The sequence below is a fragment of the Hemiscyllium ocellatum genome, chromosome 10 (assembly GCF_020745735.1).
Source record: "Hemiscyllium ocellatum isolate sHemOce1 chromosome 10, sHemOce1.pat.X.cur, whole genome shotgun sequence".
NCBI classification, from domain to species: Eukaryota; Metazoa; Chordata; class Chondrichthyes; order Orectolobiformes; family Hemiscylliidae; genus Hemiscyllium; species Hemiscyllium ocellatum.
This window is the reverse complement of record NC_083410.1, coordinates 9,475,428-9,498,748: the sequence shown is the minus strand read 5'-3', so window position 1 is coordinate 9,498,748 and position 23,321 is coordinate 9,475,428.

Genomic DNA, 23,321 nt, shown 5'->3' with positions numbered 1-23,321 from the left:
TCCCCAAGACCTGGAGTCTGTGGTAGGCTTTCTCAAGACCTGGAGTCTGTGCTGGGTTAGGTCCAGACCAGGAGTCTGTGATAGGCTTCCCCAAGACCAGGAGTCTGTGCTGGGCATCCCCAAGAACTGGAGTCTGTGCTGGTCTTCCTCATGACCAGGAGTCTGTGCTGGGTTTCCCCAACACCAGGAGTCTGTGCTGGTTTTCCCCAAGACCAGGAATCTGTGTTGGTTTTCCCCAAGACCAGGAATCTGTGTTGAGTTACCCCAAGACCAGGAGTCTGTGTTGTGTTACCCCAAGACCAGGAGTCTATGCTGGGCTTCCCCAAGACCAGGAGTCTGTGCTGGGTTACCCCAAGACCAGGAGTCTGTGTTGGGTTACCCCAAGACCAGGAGTCTATGCTGGGCTTCCCCAAGACCAGGAATCTGTGTTGGGTTACCCCAAGACCAGGAGTCTATGCTGGGCTTCCCCAAGACCAGGAGTCTGTGCTGGGTTACCCCAAGACCAGGAGTCTGTGCTGGGCTTCCCCAAGACCTGGAGTCTGCGCAGGGCTTCCTCAAGACCAGGAGTTTGTGCTGGGTTTCCCCAAGACCAGGAGTCTGTGATGGGCTTCCCCAAGACCAGGAGTCTGTGCTGGGCTTCCCCAAGACCAGGAATCTGTGCTGGGCTTCCCCAAGACCAGGAGTCTGTGTTGGGTTACCCCAAGACCAGGAGTCTATGCTGGGCTTCCCCAAGACCAGGAGTCTATGCTGGGTTACCCCAAGACCAGGAGTCTGTGCTGGGCTTCCCCAAGACCTGGAGTCTGTGCTGGGTTACCCCAAGACCAGGAGTCTGTGCTGGGCTTCCCCAAGACCTGGAGTCTGTGCTGGGCTTCCCCAAGACCAGGAGTCTGTGTTGGGTTACCCCAAGACCAGGAGTCTATGCTGGGCTTCCCCAAGACCAGGAGTCTGTGCTGGGTTACCCCAAGACCTGGAGTCTGCGCAGGGCTTCCTCAAGACCAGGAGTCTATGTTACGCTTCCTCAAGACCTGGAGTCTGTGGTAGGCTTTCTCAAGACCTAGAGTCTGTGCTGGGTTAGGTCCAGACCAGGAGTCTGTGATAGGCTTCCCCAAGACCAGGAGTCTGTGCTGGACCTCCCCAAGACCAGGAGTTTGTGCTGGGCTTCCTCAAGAACTGGAGTCTGTGCTGGTCTTCCTCACGACCAGGAGTCTGTGCTGGGTTTCCCCAACACCAGGAGTCTGTGCTGGTTTTCCCCAAGACCAGGAATCTGTGTTGGTTTTCCCCAAGACCAGGAATCTGTGTTGAGTTACCCCAAGACCAGGAGTCTGTGTTGGGTTACCCCAAGACCAGGAGTCTATGCTGGGCTTCCCCAAGACCAGGAGTCTGTGCTGGGCTTCCCCAAGACCAGGAGTCTATGCTGGGCTTCCCCAAGACCAGGAGTCTGCGCTGGGCTTCCCCAAGACCAGGAGTATGTGCTGGGCTTCCCCAAGACCAGGAGTCTATGCTACACTTCCCCAAGACCTGGAGTCTATGGTAGGCTTTCTCAAGACCTGGAGGCTGCGCTGGGTTACCTCAAGACCAGGAGTCTGTGCTGGGCTTCCCCAAGACCAGGAGTCCAAGCTAGGCTACCCCAAGACCAGGAGTCTGTGCTGGGCTTCCCCAAGACCAGGAGTCTATGCTACGCTTCCCCAAGACCTGGAGGCTGCGCTGGGTTACCTCAAGACCAGGAGTCTGTGATAGGCTTCCCCAAGACCAGGAGTCTGTGCTGGGCTTTCCCAAGACCAGGAGTCTGCGCTGGGCTTCCCCAAGACCAGGAGTCTGTGCTGGGCTTCCCTAAGACCAGGAGTCTGTGCTGGGCTTCCCCAAGACCAGGAGTCTATGCTACGGTTCCCCAAGACCTGGAGGCTGCGCTGGGTTACCTCAAGACCAGGAGTCTGTGATAGGCTTCCCCAAGACCAGGAGTCTGTGCTGGGCTTTCCCAAGACCAGGAGTCTGCGCTGGGCTTCCCCAAGACCAGGAGTCTGTGCTGGGCTTCCCCAAGACCAGGAGTCTGTGCTACGGTTCCCCAAGACCTGGAGTCTGTGGTAGGCTTTCTCAAGACCTGGAGTCTGTGCTGGGTTAGATCCAGACCAGGAGTCTGTGCTGGGCTTCCCCAAGACCAGGAGTCTGTGCTGGACCTCCCCAAGACCAGGAGTCTGTGCTGGGCTTCCTCAAGAACTGGAGTCTGTGCTGGTCTTCCTCACGACCAGGAGTCTGTGCTGGGTTTCCCCAACACCAGGAGTCTGTGCTGGTTTTCCCCAAGACCAGGAATCTGTGTTGGTTTTCCCCAAGACCAGGAATCTGTGTTGAGTTACCCCAAGACCAGGAGTCTGTGTTGTGTTACCCCAAGACCAGGAGTCTATGCTGGGCTTCCCCAAGACCAGGAGTCTGTGCTGGGTTACCCCAAGACCAGGAGTCTGTGTTGGGTTACCCCAAGACCAGGAGTCTATGCTGGGCTTCCCCAAGACCAGGAGTCTGTGCTGGGTTACCCCAAGACCAGGAGTCTGTGTTGGGTTATCCCAAGACCAGGAGTCTATGCTGGGCTTCCCCAAGACCAGGAGTCTGTGTTGGGTTACCCCAAGCCCAGGAGTCTATGCTGGGCTTCCCCAAGACCAGGAGTCTGTGCTGGGTTACCCCAAGACCAGGAGTCTGTGCTGGGCTTCCCCAAGACCTGGAGTCTGCGCAGGGCATCCTCAAGACCAAGAGTTTGTGCTGGGTTTCCCCAAGACCAGGTGTCTGTGATGGGCTTCCCCAAGACCAGGAGTCTGTGCTGGGCTTCCCCAAGACCAGGAATCTGTGCTGGTTTTCCCCAAGACCAGGAATCTGTGTTAGGTTATCCCAAGACCAGGAGTCTGTGTTGTGTTACCCCAAGACCAGGAGTCTATGCTGGGCTTCCCCAAGACCAGGAGTCTGTGCTGGGTTACCCCAAGACCAGGAGTCTGTGTTGTGTTATCCCAAGACCAGGAGTCTATGCTGGGCTTCCCCAAGACCAGGAGTCTGTGCTGGGTTACCCCAAGACCTGGAGTCTGTGTTGGGTTATCCCAAGACCAGGAGTCTATGCTGGGCTTCCCCAAGACCAGGAGTCTGTGTTGGGTTACCCCAAGACCAGGAGTCTGTGCTGGGCTTCGCCAAGACCAGGAGTCTGTGCTGGGCTTTCCCAAGACCAGGAGTCTGTGCAGGGCTTCCCCAAGACCAGGAGTCTGTGTTGGGCTTCCCCAAGACTAGGAGTCTACGCTGGGCTTCCCCAAGACCAGGAGTCTGTGCTGGGCTTCCCCAAGACCAGGAGTCTGTGCTGGGCTTCCCCAAGACCAGGAGTCTGTGCTGGGCTTCCCCAACACCAGGAGTCTATGCACGGCTTTCCAAAGACGAGAAGGCTGTGATAGGCTTCCCCAAGACCAGGAGTCTGTGCTGGGCTTCCCCAAGACCAGGAGTCTGTGCTGGTTTTCCCCAAGACCAGGAATCTGTGCTGGGCTTTCCCAACACCAGGAGTCTGTGCTGGGCTTTCCCAAGACCAGGAGTCTGTGCTGGGTTTCCCAACACCAGGAGTATGTGCTGGGCTTTCCCAAGACCAGGAGTCTATGCTATGCTTCCCCAAGACCAGGAGTCTGTGCTCGGCTTCCCCAAGACCAGGAGTCTGTGCTGGACTTGCCCAAGACCAGGAGTCTGTGCTGGGCTTCCCCAAGACCAGGAGCCCGCACTCAGCTTCCCCAAGACCAGGAGTCTGTGCTGGGCTTCCCCAAGACCAGGAGTCTGTGCTGGGCGTCCCCAAGACCAGGAGCCTGCACTCAGCTTCCCCAAGACCAGGAGTCTGTGCTGGGCTTCCCCAAGACCAGGAGCCTTTGCTCAGCTTCCCCAAGACCAGGGCTCTGTGCTGGGCTTTCGCAACACCAAGAGTCTGTGCTGGGCTTCCCCAAGACCAGGAGTCTGTGCTGGGCTTCCCCAAGACCAGGAGTCTGTGCTGGGCTTCCCCAAGACCAGGCGTCTGTGCTGGGCTTCCCCAAGACTGGGAATTGATGTTGGGCTCACCTTGAGCAAACTTGGCCACCACCCTCATGCATTGCATGTTGTAATTATATGTTAATAGAACTGGTTGGTCATTTTATTGAAGTCAACTCCCCTCAGTCCCAGACTGTCATGAGTGAGAGATGACCGACAGTGGTTTAACCAAAAGACCACTACTTCTCAGGTAAGGTTGGGACCTCCTTAGCGATCTCAGTCAGTGGAGAATTGAACTCATGCTGTTAATATCACATTGTATTGTAAACCAGCCCATCCGACCAATAGAGCTAACCATCCCCAAATCTCCCGTACATCTCACACTTAGCCTTTCCGTTATATTTCAGATCTTGCTGAATTCACGCATCAGTTATTCATTACACTTGCCAACGAGTTGAAGCTGAGGATTGACAGCATTAGTGCCATATTAATTGCCTGTACAATGTCAATTAACAACACAGAAACTGAAACTGAATAATATAAATTGTGAGTCTCATAAATTCATTTGTTACGTTGTTTTTTAAACTTTTCATAATTGGCAGAATTTAGACGCAAATCGTTCTTGACTTTCTTTTCTTTTATTGATGCTGAATTCAATCTTCCTTTCCTTCCCTTTATATTTCTCTCTGTATTGTATTTGACTCTTCCCATTCGTAGCCTCTCTGGCTTTATTTTTAACCCTCAGTCCTGGAAAAGAAAGAATTGCATTCATTTAGCACCTTTCCTGATCTCAAAAGACTTGAAGAAAACACTGTGTAAGTGTGGTCCTTGCATTAATGCAGGAATATTAAGAAGACTCACCACTGGTCTCTTCATTCACTGAGGATTGGATCCTCCATTTGCCCTCACCACTCTGCTATCAGCCCAAATGAAAAAATATTTGAAAGCAAGTGCTTAGGAAAACATCTAGCTAAAGGCCGATGCCTTGAGGTGGCTGCTCCAACACGGTCTGCTCCATAATAGTGAAACAAAGAGCTGGGGATGCTGGAGATCTGAGTAGATAACGCAACCCTCTGACTCAAATCTGCCCTCTTCACCTGACCTACCTGTCTGTCTTCCTTCCTACTTATCTACACCACACTTCCCACTAACCTATCACCATCATCTCCTACCTTTGCCCACTTCTCGCCATCCCGCCTACCTTTCACCTAGCCCCACCTCCCCATATTTATCTCTCAGCCCCCTTCCCACTCCCCAGTCTTGAAGGCTCCTGTCTGAAACGTCGATTCTCCTGCTCCTCGGACGCTGCCCAACCTGCTGTGTTTTTCCAGCACTACTCTACATCTACTCTGACTCTCCAGCATCTGCAGTCCTCATTTTCTCCGAGTTGCTGGAGATCTGAAACATACAAAACAGAAATTGTTGGTGAAATTCAGCAGGTTGGTAGCATCAGAAAGTTAGTGTTTCAAAGGGTCACTGGACTTGAAACGTTAACTCTGCTTTCTCTCTCCAAAGATCCTGCCAGACCTGCTGAGTTTCTGCAGCAAGATCTAGTCTGTTACTCTTCTGGCCCAGCATCTGAGAAATTGACTCGTGTAGCAGCTAAAGCCAAATTCATTCCCATTTCAGTTTCCGACTTGACTTTAATGACTGTATGTGGAGTAATGGAAGCCTGGTAATGGATCTGTTATTATTATTAACTGGCTGTCTGTCTTTCCTACAATCAGTGGTTTACTGAAATAATGCTTTGTTTGGGGACAGGAAGAAAATACTGTCTTTTAACACGGCTGACACCAGCTTCATTGTACAGGTTATATGCAGCTGCGTGAATAATTTCAGCTCTTGTCTTGGGCTCCAGTGACCTCTGGATAATTCGCTTGGTTACCCGTGTAAATAAATCTCAGCCAGTGCTGTGAATGAGGAAGTGCTACAATTTGCACAGGTACTGGCTTTGTGAATGAGGGTCACCGGGGGAGCAGGAAACTGCCATTGACAAAAGGCTGGAAAATTCTGGCATGCGTGTTGTCCATTATCTCTTCCAAGGCATTCCCATCAGAATCGATTTGGAGGCGCCGGTGTTGGACTGGGGTGTACAAAGTTAAAAATCACATTAAACCAGTAAGATGGTGCTTCCAGATAAACCTGTTGGGCGATAACCTGGTGCTGTATGATTTTTAACTTTAGGATTGAGGATAAGTTACTTCCAATCTGGTTCAATGGGTTTGGATTGGCTTGTTAAAACGACGCCTGCATCCTCTGCAGCGGCTTGTGGTCTGTGGGCGAGGTCAGCCAGGTGAGTTATAAATAAAGGCAGGGTAGACTGTGCCTTTTTTCATTTGAGTGTAGGAGGTTGGGAGGTTTTACACGGAGGGTGGTTCACGTGTGGGATGAACTTCCTGAGGAATACAGCATTTAATAGACAGTAGATAAGTACATGTATAGGAAAGATTTGGAGGGATATGGGCCGGGAGCAGGTGGGAGTAGTTTAGTTTGGGATTATGTTCGGCATGGGCAGGTTGGACCGAAGGGTCTGTTTCTGTGCTGTTTGACTCTCTGACACTATGTGTATATTTGGAGGCTAGTGGGCTTCCTCTGATGCCTCGACTTCACCTCAGTGAGTTTTCAGTGTGTTCGGTGCCTTCCAAAATAAACCATCACAATTGTGGCCACTCCTGCACTTTTTTTTATATCTATGAGGATACAGTCTGTCAGGGAGGCTCCTATCTGACTATGAGTTTGCCTTTAGTGTAGAATTTTACCCTGACATGCACTGTTTATGTCATCCTTTATAAGAAACTAAACCATGGATGTTATGGCATGAAAGGATGCAGTACATACTGAATACATCTAACGAATATATTATAATGATTACATTCACAGACACATAAGTGTCTGAACTAGCATCAGGCTGCTCAGTTACTGCAAAAGAGTAGGCTGCTAGTAGAGTGTCATGTGCCATGTGATTTCCAGAGGGATGGTGTCAGAAATCTTCATACTTTTAGGTCATATGCACAATGATGATATTAAGAACATGTTTTTTTATCAGAATACATAATAACCTTGAGATAATTGTGGGTGGCACGGTGGCACAGTGGTTAGCACTGCTGCCTCACAGCGCCTGAGACCCGGGTTCAATTCCAGACTCAGGCGGCTGACTGTGTGGAGTTTGCACGTTCTCCCCGTGTCTGCGTGGGTTTCCTCCAGGTGCTCCGGTTTCCTCCCACAGTCCAAAGATGTGTGGGTCAGGTGAATTGGCCATGCTAAATTGCCCGTAGTGTTAGGTAAGGGGTCAATGTAGGGGTATGGGTGGGTTGCGCTTCGGCAGGTCGGTGTGGACTTGTTGGGCTGAAGGGCCTGTTTCCACACTGTAAGTAATCTAATCTAGTACACAACATGACCGTAAATAAGATCAGAGCAGGGTAGCAGGGTGGCTCAGTAGTGAGCACTACTGCCTCACAGTGCCAGGGATCTGGGCTCGATTCCAGCCTCAGGTAACCGTCTGTGTGGAGTTTGCACATTCTCCCTGTATCTGTGTGGGTTTCCTCCCAAAGTCCAAAGATGAGCAGGTCAGGCAGATTAGCCACGCTAAATTGTCCATAGTGTTCAGGAATATGCAGGTTAGCCATGGGAAATGCAGCGTTGCAGGGATGGGGTGGATCTGGTTGGGATGGTCTTTGGAGGGTTGGGGTGGACTTAAAAGGCTGAATAGTCTGCTTCCACACTGTAGGGATTCTATGAGTAGGATGGTTATTTTGAGAGCCTAGTAACTGGAATACAAAAGGAAAGTGTCTGTCTCCCGTCAAATTTGGATTTTTACAACAGCCTGGTAACTTGAATAACCTTTCTTCCTGTACTCAGCTCATTCAGAACATGGAGCCTGTAAAAGAGTTTCCAATCAGTCCAACTCCCCTCTTCCAGCTTCGTGGCCATGAAAGTTGCATCTTTTCTATTACTTACCTCATTTCTTTTCTGAAAATTGCTATTCGAGTTGCTTCTAGTAGCCTTTCCGGCAGCACGTTTCAAATCACAGCATGACCACAGTTCTTGCATTCAATTTTAATCCTTTTCCATGGTAGTATTTAAACTCACAGCCTCTTACTGTGAGTCCAGTGTAATAACCTTCAAGTTGACGCATCTGTGGAAAATCTTCTGCTACATTTTAATTCCAGCATTTTTACTGTTCTTCAGTAAGACTTTGTGCTCACAACAGTGGAGATCATTCCTGATGTGGGATTGAGCATTTAAACATTTCAGACTGACAGTTTGTAAGAAACTGTAATATGATTTTAATTAAAACTTGTGGATGAGATTTGTAGAGGCTGTTCAAACCAAGAGTACTGCTAGTTTAATTGAAGTACAGAAATCTGTGTGAAAAAAACATCATCAAATTGCAAAGACTACAAGGCATTTTGAATTATTGTATCTTCCTAAAAGGCACGGGGTGTTTTATCACTGATAAACAAGACCATGGATTTGTGATGGGAAATAGCCTTTCACTTCTGTGGTCTTGCTGTCCAAGAGTCTCATCACATTGGGTAGAAACTGACAAAAAGTCATATTCAAAGCTGTGTTTTGCTTTGGTGAAGATGGACAAGCAGGAGGCTGGAAGAACACAGCAAGCCAGGCAGCATCAGGAGGTGGAGAAGTCAATGTTTTGGTGTAACCCTTCTTCAGGAGAGCTAGATTCTTCATAAAACGTAAACCTTTGATGTGTGCTGTCTGGAGTTGAGAAGCGTGAGAGGGGATCTATTGGAATTATATCAGATGCTAAAGGGGATGGACATAATGGATGTAACACAGGATCTTTCCTAATGTGGCACAATCTGAACTGAGAGGTCATCGTTTAGGGCTAATGGGTGGCAGAGATGAGGAGCAATGACGTATCTCAAACAGCATTTGAGGAATTCACTCCCCCAAGAGAGTGATGAACCGCAGGATTCTGAATAAATTTAAGAAGGAGATAGATTTTTAATTAGTAACGGATTGCAGGGGTATGGAGCGCAGGCTAGAAAGTGTGGTTGAGGCCGAGATGAGATCAGCCGTGATCGTATGACATGGCGGGACTGGCTCGAGGGGCTGAATGGCCTACTCCAGCTCTTAGTCCATATTGTCTTATACGTTTGGTAAGAAATTAAACTGAATAAGCTAAACACAATTAACTAGACAATTACTGTCTCTCTGCCCTGGGTCAGTTTGTTTTGGTTAATTCATTAGTGGTTCATTCCTGTTTGTCCTTGAATTGAATGGTTTGCCAGTCCATTTCAGAAGGTAGTTAGGAGTCAGCTACTTTGCTGTTGAGTCTGGAGTCACGTTTAGGTCAGACTGGGTAAGGGTGGCAGATTTCCTGAGTTCCTTTAAAAGACGATCAACAACAATTGTTATGATCACTATTACTGAGATTTGCTTTCAATTCCAACTGGAATTTGGCAGAAGGCATTTTGGAGTGTTTTGAACTCATAAACCAGAGCAGCAGCTTGGGCTAATGGAATACATATCCAGAAACATGGCAACCTTCTCCCCTTGCCACCCAGATTAACCTTAGATTGAATTTAAGGTTCCACATGTTGAAATTATTAATTATCTTGTCTGCTTGTCTCTCCATGCTCTTTGTGCTAACATCAATAATGGAAAAAAATGAATGATGATGTTTTTTGAATCTGTCCCTACATATTATATTGCTGAACCTGATTTTGACAAAATCTACTATCAACCATTTTTGAAGAAATTAATTGAGCCTGTTTGCTTACATTTCCCCTTCCAGTCAATTTATTATGTGAAAATTGAAAAAACTCTCCAGGTCCTGATATGAATTGCATTTCCTAATTCAGCTTCTTGTTGCCCATTTTGTAGCTGTAATAAGATTTCTTCTATGAAGAGAAACCTGAGTCTTTCTGAGGCCCACATTTATTACCATAAACTGATCATGCACACAAGACTTTCTGTTCTCTTTCATCTCAAAACCAATTTCAAAAGCAATTTTCACTAGTAAAGGCATGGCTGGGTTGTGTGCAGGAGAAAGTGAGGACTGCAGCTGCTGGAGAATGAGTTGAGAGTGTGGTGATGGAAAAGCGCAGCAGGTCAGGCAGCATCCGAGGAGCAGGAGAGTCGATGTCTCAGGGATATTCCTGATGAAGGGCTTATGCCCGAAACATCGATTCTCCTGCTCCTCGGATGCTGCCTGACCTGGTTTGCATGCAGTAATATACCAACAACATGGGTTCAGTTCTCACACTGACTGAGGTGACTGTATAGGCCTTTTCATCTCAACGTCCCTCCTCACCTGAGACATGGTAACCCTCAAGTTAAACTTCCCATCAGTTGTTCCTTCTCAAATGAGAAAGCAGCCCTCTGGTCCTGTGAGGACTTATGGTGACTTCAATTTTTGTCACTGATCTTTTCCTCAGTCAGCCCAGTCAGACTCGAGAATTTCAAGTTTGCTTTCTTTCTGTCGGATCCCACTTGCTGTTTCCAGTTGTACACTGAGTGAGAACAAGTTTGAAATGGAAGGAGACTCTTGTGGATCGCAGGGAAGGCAATGACCTAATGGTATTATTGATGGACTGTTGATCCAGATAATGTCCTGGAGGCTTAGGTTCAAATCCCATCATGGCAGGTGGTGGAATTTGAACTCAGTAAGTATCAGGAATTACAAATCTAATGATGATCATGAATCCATTGTCAATTGTCGGAAAAATCCACCTGGTTCACTAACGCCCTTGAGGGAAGGAAACTGCCATCCTTACCTGGTCTGGCCTACATGTGACCTCAGACCCACAGCAATGTGGTCGACTCTTAACGGCCCTCTGAGCAATTAGAGATGAGCAATAAATGCTGCCCAGCCAGTGATGCCCTCATCCTGTGAATGTCTAAATAAAAGAAAACCCAACATGACTCCTTTGGCTGAATGATCCATTTCCGTTCCATCAGTACTTTATAAAGAACAAAGAACAAAAAAATTTACAGCCCAGGAACAGGCCCTTCAGCCCTCCAAGCCTGAGCCGATCCAAATGTACTGTCTAAACCTGTCGGTCAATTCCTAAGCATCTGTATCCCTCCGCTCTCTACTGACTCATGCATCTGGCCAGATGCATCTTAAATGAATCTACAGTGCCTGCCTCTCCTACCTCTGCTGGCAACATGTTCCAAACACCCATCATCCTCTGTGTGAAGTACTTAGCGCTTGTATCCCCCTTAAACTTTCCACCTCTCACCTTGAAAGCATGACCTCTCGTTATTGAATCCTCCTCCCTAGAAAAAGATTGTCTCTATCCACCCTGTCTACACCCTCATGATTTTGTAAACTTCAATCAGTTCCCCCCTCAATCTCCTTTTTTCGAATGAAAATAAACCTCCTAAACTTTCTCTGCACCCTCTCCAAAGTGTACCCAACCTTTTGGTAATGTGGTGACCAGAACTGTACACAGTATTCTAAATGCAGCCGAATCAATGTCTTGTACAATGTTAACATGCCTTGCCAGCTCTTATACTCAATACCCCGTCTGATGAAGGCAAGTATACTATATGACTTCTTGACCACTTTATCCACCTGGGCAGCAACCTTCAGGGTACAATGGACCTGCACTCCCAGATCTCTCTGCTCATCAACTTTTCCCAAGGCTCTTCTATTCATTGTATAATTCGTTCCAGAATTGGACTTGCTTAAATGCATCACCTCACATTTGTCTGGATTGAACTCCATCTGCCACTTTTCCGCTCAACTCTCCAGTCTATCTAGATCCTCCTGTATTCTCTGACAGTCCCTTATGCTTTCTGCCAGTCCACCAATCTTTGTGTCATCTGCAAACTTGCTGATCATATCAACAGTGCCCTCTTCCAGATCATTTATGTATATTATAAACAACAGTGGCCCCAGTACCGACCCCTGTGGAACACCTTTCTCCATTTCGAGAAATTCCCTTCAACTACTACTCTCTGTCTCCTGTTACTCAACCAGTTCTTTATCCACCTAGCTAGAACACCCTGCACACCATGTGACTTCACTTTCTCCATTAGTCTACAATGGGACCCTTATCAAACACCTTACTAAAGTCCATGGATATGACATCAACAGCCCTTCCTTCATCCAACAACTTGGTCACTTCCTCGAAGAACTCTATCAAGTTGGTAAGGCATGATCTCCCCCCACACAAAACCATATGTACGCTTCCCTTATGTACGCTTATGTACGTTTCCCTTTCCCTCTTGGCTAGTTGTATGATTTGTCCTGTCATCCACGGTTCACGAATCTTGCCCTTCCTATCCTTTGCCTTCAATGGGACATGCCTATCCTGCACTGATGTTAACCTATCTTTGAAAGTCTCCCACATCACAAATGTGGACTTCCCTTCAAATAGCTGTTTATGATAAACTATCATCTTTCCCACCTGGAATTCCCAAGTTCAGATGACCACTCCTCCATTGAGTAGGTCCAAGCGACTTGCAGATTGGTCTCACCACTCTTCAGGTTGAAGAAGATCATTTGATCTCCTGACTGAGAATCAGAAATAGCAGGTGAAGGGAGAAATGCAGTGACTGCACAGTGTTGAAAAACTCAGTGCAATGCTATGAAGCTTTTTCAATTTCTCTTTCTATGTTGTCCCTACTTCTTTCTCTCTCTCTGTTTCTTAATCTCTGTTCCCATCTGCTTTTGTTTGTTTTTTCTCTCTGTTAACCCTTTTCTCCTGATGTTACTCTCGCTCATAAAATCCTACAACCAGTAGTTTGTATGAATTAGCTGCTGTTACTATTGATAATCAGACACTTCTTCTACACCCATTCAAACTATTGCTGAACTTAAGGCCTGTACGGTATTCTTTGTTCTGTCCACATCACTCCGAAAGCAGTAACCTTGGGAATGGAAAGATGGAAGTTACAGCTTTTGGCTCAGCAAAATAATTTTGATTCTTGTTTTATAGTGTTCCATTTCTGCTTTATGCTTCAGGGAAATATTTACATATCCTCCACAAAAAAAACGGCAGATGCTGTAAATCAGAAACAAAAACAGAAGTTGCTGGAAGAGGTCAGCAGGTCTGGCAGCATCAGTGGAGAGAAATCAGAGTTAATGTTTCTAGTCTGAGTTTTTAGCAAAGCCTCTTCAGATCCGAAGCATTAGCTCTGAGTTCTCTCCACAAATGCTGCCAGACCTGTCGAGCTTTTCCAGCAATTTCAGTTTTGGTTTACTTATCCTGAGGTTACCATGAAGAACTACGTATCTCAACCTCTCCCCTTTTCTGTCATATGGTGACCCTCAGACTAAGCCACTAAAGAGAGAGCAGGCCTATGATCCTCTTACGCCTATGGCAACTTTACCTTATCTATATCCACAGTGTGGAGGTGTCAGTGTTGGACTGGGATGGACAAAGTTAAAAATTACATGACACCAGGTTATAGTCCAACAAGTTTATTTGGAAGTATAAGCTTTCAGAACGCTGCTCCTTCATCTAGTGGAACAGGACCATAAGACACAGAATTTACAGCAAAAGATCACAATGTCATGTAGCTGAAATGATAAATTGAACAAGGTTAGGTTGCTGTTAAGTCTTTCATTGTTTAGAATGATTTGCAGGTTTCGGTTCATTAATATGTAAAACCCAGAACATTTTTTAAGTCACATTCTCGAGATAACTTCAGGTTTTCTAAAGATAGGTGACATCTCAGCTCAGACAATGCATTAAAGGTGTGAGGTTGGAGTCTGTCTGTAACCCAATCTTGAGTCAGACTGGTTCTATATCCAAAGTTGGAATTTATAAAATATTACATGACTGTTGCATTGAGGTAAAAACAATTTCAGCAGATGCTGGAAACCAGATTCTGGATTAGTGGTGCTAGAAGAGCACAGCAGTTCAGGCAGCATCCAAAGTGCAGCGAAATCGACGTTTCGGGCAAAAGCCCTTCATCAGGAATAAAGGCAGAGAGCCTGAAGCGTGGAGAGATAAGCTAGAGGAGGGTGGGGGTGGGGAGAAAGTAGCATAGAGCATAATGGGTGAGTGGGGGAGGGGATGAAGGTGATAGGTCAGGGAGGAGAGGGTGGAGTGGATAGGTGGAAAAGGAGATAGGCAGGTAGGACAAGTCCGGACAAGTCATGGGGACAGTGCTGAGCTGGAAGTTTGGAACTAGGGTGAAGTGGGGGAAGGGGAAATGTGGAAACTGTTGAAGTCCACATTGATGCCCTGGGGTTGAAGTGTTCCGAGGCGGAAGATGAGGCGTTCTTCCTCCAGGTGTCTGGTGGTGACGGAGCGGTGGTGAAGGAGGCCCAGGACCTCCATGTCCTCGGCAGAGTGGGAGGGGGAGTTGAAATGTTGGGCCACGGGGCGGTGTGGTTGATTGGTGTGGTTGCCCCGGAGGTATTCCCTAAAGCGCTCTGCTAGGAGGTGCCCAGTCTCCCCAGTGTAGAGGAGCCCGCATCGGGAGCAACGGATACAATAAATGATATTAGTGGATGTGCAGGTAAAACTTTGATGGATGTGGAAGGCTCCTTTAGGGCCTTGGATAGAGGTGAGGGAGGAGGTGTGGGCACAGGTTTTACAGTTCCTGTAGTGTGCAGAGGAAAGTGCCAGGATGGGAGGGTGGGTTGTAGGGGGGGCGTGGACCTGACCGGGTAGTCACGGAGGGAACGGTCTTTGCAGAAGGCGGAAAGGGGTGGGGAGGTCTTTTTGAAGGTGGCGGAACTGTCGGCGGATGATTTGGTTTATCCATGACTGTTGCATTGACTGCCTGTATGTTGTGTGCTTTTTGAGCAAAATGGAATGTACCTATAAATACAACTCTGCAAATACAAATTCACCTATTATAGACGTATATGTGTGCCTGCATGGTTGAGAGAGAGAGCAACAATGTGAGTGTGTGCATGTGAGTGCAAGTGCACGTGAGAGATTGTGTATTTGCGTTTGTATGTGCTTGGTAGAGTGTGCGCATGAGTGTAATGGAGCATAAGCTTGCGAGAGGGTGTGTGTGTGTGGGTGTGAGTGTGGGGGGGTGTATGTGTGTATGTCTGAGAGAGCGCATGTGTATGAGAGAGGGGACACCACCCACCATGTAGCGGCAGGGACTCCAGTGCCTCGGTCAATGTTGTCTATCTCGTACACTGCAGGCAAGGATGCCTAAGGCATGGTACATTGGTGAGACCAAGCAGATGCGAAGACAACCGATGACTGGACACCATACAACAACGCAGAGTGGCCAAGCAGAGGCTGATAGCCAAGTTCAGTACCCATGGGGATGGCCTCAACATGAACCTTGGTTCATATCACATTGTAGGTGACCCCATTGCAACACACACACACACACACACACACACACACACACACACACACACACACACACACACACACACACACACACACACACACACACACACACACACACACACCTCTTTGTCATTCACATGCTCTATCTGATACACACACATACACCCCGAATACTCATACCCACGCACACACCCTCTCACAGGCTTATACTCCGTCACTGTCATGCACATGCTCCCAAGCATGCACACATGCAAACACACACTCTCTCACACTCACATGCGCACACTCATACTCTCTCTCGCTCTCATACACGCGCACACATATATAAGACTATGGGATGAATTTGCATTTGCAGAATTGTATTTGCAGACACATTTTATTTTGCTCAAAAAGCACACAACCTGCAGGCAGTCAATCCATGTAACACTATATAAATTCCTACTTTGGAAATAGAACCAGTCTGACTCAAGTTTGGAAAACAGACTCTAACCTCACACCTTTAATGTATTGGCTGAACTGAGATGTCACCCTTTTTTTAATAAAACCTTAAGTTATTTCAAGAATCCAGTTCACACACTTGTGCTTAGGCATTATAATATCTCTTGAGAATCTAGAAAATGCTAAAGTTTTGTCAGAAAGCTGGTCCTTTTCATGAAAAGCTGTTCCTTTCCTCAAGGATACTGTGTCCTTGGTTCTTTTTCAGTAGGGTCATAAAACAGACCAGGCTCTGAATTGGACCCATTTAGTACAGAGATGAAAAGGGAATTGGGAGGCCTTTTTGTTAACACATAAATAGATGAGATTTTAGACCCAAGCTTTCATGTTTTAGAAGTAACCTGTATAATGAAAGAGTGCGTGGCCGGCTCTCTAGCTGCGCAGTTGAGTTCAGAACTTTAGTGTCAGTTCAGCAGCGGGGCTGTGTGGAACAGGCTGTTTGACTCTCTCTCCTTCTGCCCTTCTAACTTCGACCTGTAAGCCTCAGTTTCACTTTTACTGTGGTTAAGGGTTTTGTTTATTGCATATTTTCAGAACAGCATAATTAAGTCTTGTTTGGTTACACTAGTTCTGTAGGTATCCTATATTCTGTTCTTTGTGTTTCATTATGTAACTTTGTGAATAAATGTTTGTCTGTCTTAAAACATGGTAGTCAACTTAGCTAACTTCTGATAAGTTTTACTGTACGGTTACTGAAACAAATTGCAAAGTTATGGTCTGGGCTGTCTGCCTAAGAATGTTTTGAGTAATCTAGCCTAGTCCAGAACAGTTTAGAAATGCCTTAGTCCCTTGCATTCTGCACTGGATTTAGAATTAGAATTACCTTTATTACCACACGTATTCAAATTAGTACAGTGAAAAGTTTACAATTTGCTAGATGCCAGTGTGGACTGGTTTGGAAGGATTGTCATTTGGATATTAATCATGATATGGAAGTGCTGGTGTTGGACTGGGGTGTACAAAGTTAAAAATCACACAGCACCAGGTTATAGTCCAACAGGTTTAATTGGAAGCACTAGCTTTCAGAGCACTGCTCCTTCATCAGGTTGTTGTGACATCTGATCAGCCCAACCACCTGATGAAGGAGCGATGCTCCGAAAGCTAGCGCTTCCAATTAAACCTGTTGGACTATAACCTGGTGTTGTGTGATTTTTAACTTTGATTTTCTGAACTTTTTCTAGTTTATTCCTGTGGTCTGTAATGCTGGATTTTTAAAAACTTTTCTAACTTCTTTCTCCGAAGAAATTGTGCTCAAGAATCTGTACCTAGGTAACGTGTCTTAGATGGTACCATCTTTCACCGTCCCATTTGTAATCGAGACTGTCTTCTCTCTGGCAATACCTTCAAACATCCAAAATCCTCTTGCGTCAAAGAAAATCATCACTTGCACTTTTAACAGCCTTGATGCTTCACCCCTGGGAGATTTGCCCACTCAATGCCATTCTCCTTTGTCCTTTCTCCAAACCCTTTTGAAATATTTACAGTGATCCATTCTCCAGTTAAAATCTACAGTGACCAATGTGAGCAGGAATATCGCTGATTCAGTTGAGTTGGGTTAAGATCAAGAGTCAATCGATGTGAAGCTGGAAAGGTACAGCAGGTCACACAGCAGCTGAGGGGCAGGGAGTCAACATTTCTGACCACTTCAAAGAGGTATTTTCATGGCGATCTACATGAAAGGCCCTTCAACCCATCAACATGGAACATTACAGTGCAAATGAAGCCCATCTAACCTACACTATTCCATTTTCATCCATATGTTTATCCAATTACAATTTAAATGCCCTTAAAGTTGGTGAGCCTACTACTGTTGCAGGCAAGGCATTCCACACCCCTACTACATCTGTCCTATATCTATCACCCCTCAATTTAAAGCTATGTCCCCTCGTGCTAGCCATCACCATGTGAGGAAACGACTCTCCCTGTCCACCCTATCTGACCCTCTGATTATCTTGCACATCTCTATTAAGTCACCTCTCAACCTTCTTCTCTCTCACGAAAACAACCTCAAGTCCCTCATCCTTTCCTCGTTTCCATCATTTCCACACCAGCCAAAAACAACCGCTTAGCTATTCTAATCCTCCAATTTTCCAGCACTTTTCCCATAACCTTGTCTGCCCGAGTATCTCAAATCTACATCTAAATCCTTCTGAAACGTTGAGAGAGTTTCTGTCCCTACCACCTCCACAGCTCCAGATTCCCACCTCCGTCTGGGTGAAAATTTTTTACCTCACATTTCCTCTAAACCTTCTACCCATTTCCTTAAATCTATATCCTTTGGTCATTGATGCCCCCACCCAGAGGAAACATTTCTTTGTGTCTACCCTATCTATGCCCCTCAAGGTTTTATCCATCTCAGTCATGTCCCCACTCAGTCTCCTCTGCTGAAAGGAAGTCAATCCCAGTCGGTCCAGCCCAGGCAGAACTGAAACTCTCCAGCCCGTGTTGGTAAATCTCCCCTGAACCCTGTCCAGTGCTATCACTTCCCTCTTATAATGTGGATTCCAGAACTGCACACAACACTCTGTCTGTAGCCTCGCCAGTATTGAATACAGTTCTTAAATTCTATGCCTGGACTAATTAAAGCAAGTATACCATATGCCTTCTAACCACTTTATCTATCTGTACTGATATCTTAACGGACTGATGGAAATACACACAAAGGTCCCTTTGATCCTTGATGCTTCCCAGGGTCTTACCATTCATCATCTAATCCCTTGCCTTGTTTGTCCTGCTCAAGTGCAGCACCTCATATTTATCTGGATTTAATTCCATTTGCCACTGATCAACCCATTGATATCCTCCTGTAGTCGAAGGCCATCCTCCTCCTCACAATCCTATCACCCCACAACTTTTTATATAATCTGTGAACTTACTGACCAATCTTCCTACATTCAAGTCCAAGTCATTTATGTATATCACAAACAGCAAGGGCCCCAATAATGGGACCCGACTAGATACAAACACCCAGTCAAGAAAAAACCCTTCAATCATAATCCTCTGCTTCCTCCCATTCAGCCAATTGTGGATCCAATTTGCAAAATTCCCTTGGATCCCACGGGCTCTCATCCTTGCTATCAGTCTCCCACGCAGGACCTTGGCATGAGCCTTGTTGAAGTCCAGGTGGACTACATCACAATCATTGCCCTTATCTTCACACCTGGTCAACTCTTCAAAAACTTCAATCAAGTTGGTCAAACATGGCTCCTTTTAACAAAACCAAGCTGTCTTTGATTAATCCCTACCTCTCGAATTGGAGAATAATTCTGTCCATCAAAATTGCCCCCAATAATTTTGCCATCACCAATATGAGACGGACTAGTCTCTAGTTTCCTGGTCTATCCCCTATTCCCTTCTTGAATAGCGATACCACACTGTCTCCCCTTTAAGTCCTCTAGTACCTCTTCCATGACTAGAGATAAATTGAATTTTTTTGTGAAGTTGTTCCCCCTGGTGCTTGTTCCAATTATTTATGCCCAACCCACCAACACTGGACGAGATTACAAAACCAAGCTGTTCTGAAGAACGGTCACTGGACCTGGAATGTTAATTCTTCTTTCTCGCCTCAGAAGCTGCCAGATCTTCTGAGTTTCTTTGGTGATTTCTGTTTTTGTTACTGGAAGTGATTATCTTGGAGAAAGCGAGGACTGCAGATGCTGAATATTAGCGTCGAGAGTGCGGTGCTGGAAAAGCACAGCAGGTCAGGCAGCACCTGACGAGCAGGAGAATCAACATTTCAGGCATAAACTCTTCATCAGGAACGAGGCTCATTCTTTGGACGATCTTGAGCTGGAGATTCCCAGGTGTCTTTTGGGAATGCTGCGCTTCCCCAGTGGGGCCTTGAGGGTATGCCTGAAGCAGGTCCTCTGTCCAGCCTGAGGCCATCCTGCTGTTTTGGAGCTGGGAGTAGAGCACCAGTTTGGGGAATCTCGTATCAGTCATGAGGATGACGTGTCCAGTTCATTGTAGCCGATCGAGGGGTGGAGTCAGTGCCTCCATGCCCAGGATGTGGCACAGGAAGTGATTATCTGTCCATTACCACATTATTGCTTCTAGCTTCTGGGAACTTGCTGCTTTAGGACTTATTTTTTGCAAGATGTCACCATCTATTTCCCTTCTTTCTATATCTTCCATATCCTTTTCCGCAGTAAATACTGATGCAAAATACTCGTTTAGTATCTCCCCCATTTTTTGCAGCTCCACACAAAGGCCACCTTGCTGATCTTTGAGGGGCCCTATTCTCTAGGAGAAAGTGAGGACTGCAGATGCTGGAGATGAGAGCTGAAAATGTGTTGCTGGAAAAGCGCAGCAGGTCAGGCAGCATCCAAGGAGCAGGAGAATCGACTTGTCGGGCATGTGCCCTTCATCAGGAATGAGAAAAGTGTGTCCAGCAGGCTAAGATAAAAGGTAGGGAGGAGGGACTTGGGGGAGGGGTGTTGGAAATGCGATAGTTCATCCCTTGTGGTTGGAGGGTTCCCAGGCAGAAGATGAGGCGCTCTTCCTCCAGCTGTCGGGTTGCTATGGTCTGGCGATGGAGGAGTCCAAGGACCTGCATGTCCTTGGTGGAGTGGGAGGGGGAGTTGAAGTGTTGAGCCACGGGGTGGTTGGGTTGGTTGGTCCGGGTGTCCCAGAGGTGTTCTCTGAAATGTTCCGCAAGTAGGCGGCCTATCTCCCCAATATAGAGGAGGCCACATTGGGTGCAGCGGATGCAGTAAATGATTTTTGTGGAGGTGCAGGTGAATTTGTGTGGACATGGAAGGATCCCTTGGGGCCTTGGAGAGAAGTAAGGGGGGGAGGTGTGGGCGCAAGTTTTGCATTTCTTGCGGTTGCAGGGGAAGGTGCTGGGAGTGGAGGTTGGGTTCGTGGGGGGTGTGGACCTGACGAGGGAGTCATGGAGGGAGTGGTCTTTTTGGAACGTTGATAGGGGAGGGATGGGAAATATATCTCTGGTGGTAGGGTCCGTTTGGAGATGGCGGAAATGACGACGGATGATACGCTGTATATGGAGGTTGGTGGGGTGGTAGGTGAGGACCAGTGGGGTTCTGTCCTGGTGGCGACTGGAGGGGCAGGGCTCAAGGGCGGAGGAGCGGGAAGTGGAGGAGATGCAGTGGATTGCATCGTCGATCACATCTGGGGGGAAATTGCGGTCTTTGAAGAAGGAGGCCATCTGGGTTGATCTTTGAAGAAGGATGGCCTCCTTCTTCAAAGACCATAATTTCCCCCCAGACATGATCGACGATGCCCTCCACCGCATCTCCTCCACTTTCCGCTCCTTCGCCCTCAGATCTGGTCTATCCTTTTCCATCACTATTTTAAATCTAATAGAATTAGATTTAATTCTACAGTGTACCCTAGAACTCTGTGGGAAGTCAGAGAAGTGATTGCTGGGCCTCTTGCTGAGATATTAGTATCATTGATAGTCACAGGTGAGGTGCCAGAAGACTGGAGGTTGGCAAATGTGGTGCCACTGTTTAAGAAGGGCGGTAAGGACAGCCAGGGAACTACAGACCAGTGAGCCTGACCTCAGTGGTGGGCAAGTTGTTGGAGGGAATCCTGAGGGACAGGATGTACGTGTATTTGGAAAGGCAAGGACTGATTAGGGATAATCAACATGGGTTTGTGCATGGGAAGTCATGTCTCACAAACTTGATTGAGATTTTTGAAGAAGTAACAAAGAGAATTGATGAGGGCAGAATGGTAGATGTGATCTATATGGACTTCAATAAGGCGTTCAACAAGGTTCCCCATGGGAGACTGTTTAGCAAGGTTAAATCTCACGGAATAAAGGGGGAACTAGCCATTTGGATACAGAACTGGCTCAAAGGTAGAAGACAGAGGGTGGTGGTGGAGGGTTGTTTTTCAGACTGGAGACCTGTGACCAGTGGAGTGCCACAAGGATCAGTGCTGAGTCTTCTACTTTTTGTCATTTACATAAATGATTTGGATGCGAGCATAAGAGGTACAGTTAGTAAGTTTGGAGATGACACCAAAATTGGAGGTGCAGTGGACAGCAAAGAGGGCTACCTCAGATTACAACAGGATCTTGACCAGATGGGCCAATGGGCTGGGAAGTGGCAGATGGAGTTTAATTCAGATAAATGTGAGGTGCTGCATTTTGGGAAAGTCAACCTTAGCAGGACTTATACACTTACTGGTATGGTCCTAGGGAGTGTTGTTGAACAAATAGACCTTGGAGTGCAGGTTCATAGCTCCTTGAAAGTGGAGTCACAGGTAGATAGGATAGTGAAGAAGGCTTCTTTTATTGGTCAGAGTATTGAGCACAGGAGTTGGGAGGTCATGTTGCCGCTGTACAGGACATTGGTTAGGCCACTGTTGGAATATTGCGTGCAATTCTGGTCTCCTTTCTATCAGAAATATGTTTTGAAACTTGACAGGGTTCAGAAAAGATTTACAAGTATGTTGCCAGGGTTGGGGGATTTGAGCTATAGGGAGAGGCTGAATAGGCTTTGGCTGTTTTCCCTGGAGCTTCGGGGGCTGAGGGGTGACCTTATAGAGGTTTACAAAATTATGAGGGGCATGGATAGGATAAATAGACAAAGTCTTTTCCCTGGGGTGGGGGAGCCCAGAACTAGAGGGCATAGGTTTAGAGTGAGAGTGGAAAGCTATAAAAGAGACCTAAGGGGCAACTTTTTCACACAGAGGGTGGTACGGGTATGGAATGAGCTGCCAGAGGATGTGGTGGAGGCTGATATAATTGCATCATTTAAAAGGCACCTGGATGGGAATATGAATAGAAAGGGTTTGGAGAGATATGGGCCAGGTGTTGGCAGGTGGGACTAGATTGGGTTGGGATATCTGGTCGGCATGGACGGATTGGACCGAAGGGTCTGTTTCCACGCTGTACTTCTCTACGACCCTATGACTCTAAGAGTCTGTGACATCTTGAGGATGTGAGACTCTACGTAAATGCAACTTCTTTTGTTTACTCATTCAAGGTGACAGGAAACAGCTGCTGTGACCTATTTACTCAACAGCGTATCTATATTAACTTTAACATCTGTTCAAACCTTTTCCGTCATTCCCCAAGTGTTCGCTATCGGAAACATAATTACAGCCTTGTGACAAAGATCAAAGTGACTGCAGTGAATGACAAAACAGCGTCAGGACCTGACTTGCATGTACCAATTTATTTTCAACAAACAGACAACAATCGATGATGGCAGCGAGAGCTGATATTAACGTTGGCATCAACCCCCGACAACTCAAAATACTAATAATTATTCCATGTACGACTCTTCAACATACGCCGAAATGTAGCTTCATTGCAATTAACCTACACAGAGCAGGTGAATTTTCAGACAATCCTTTCCCAATGTCCCACAATTGGAGAGCTTAAGGGGGACCGTTTAAGATCAATTATGCTAATTATAAATATGTTTACATATGCAAATTAGAGTGAATACATGGATTATTCCCATTCTAATTTGTATAAACACAAGCACTGAAACCTTTCACTAAAAATTTGAAATTGTATTTCTTGAAAGGAATCACAGGTGAAGACCATTCAGTCCATTTCAGTGTTGGGCGCCTGCAAGAGCAAGTCACCAACCACCACTACCATCCCCTCAACCTTTCCATTTAGCCCTA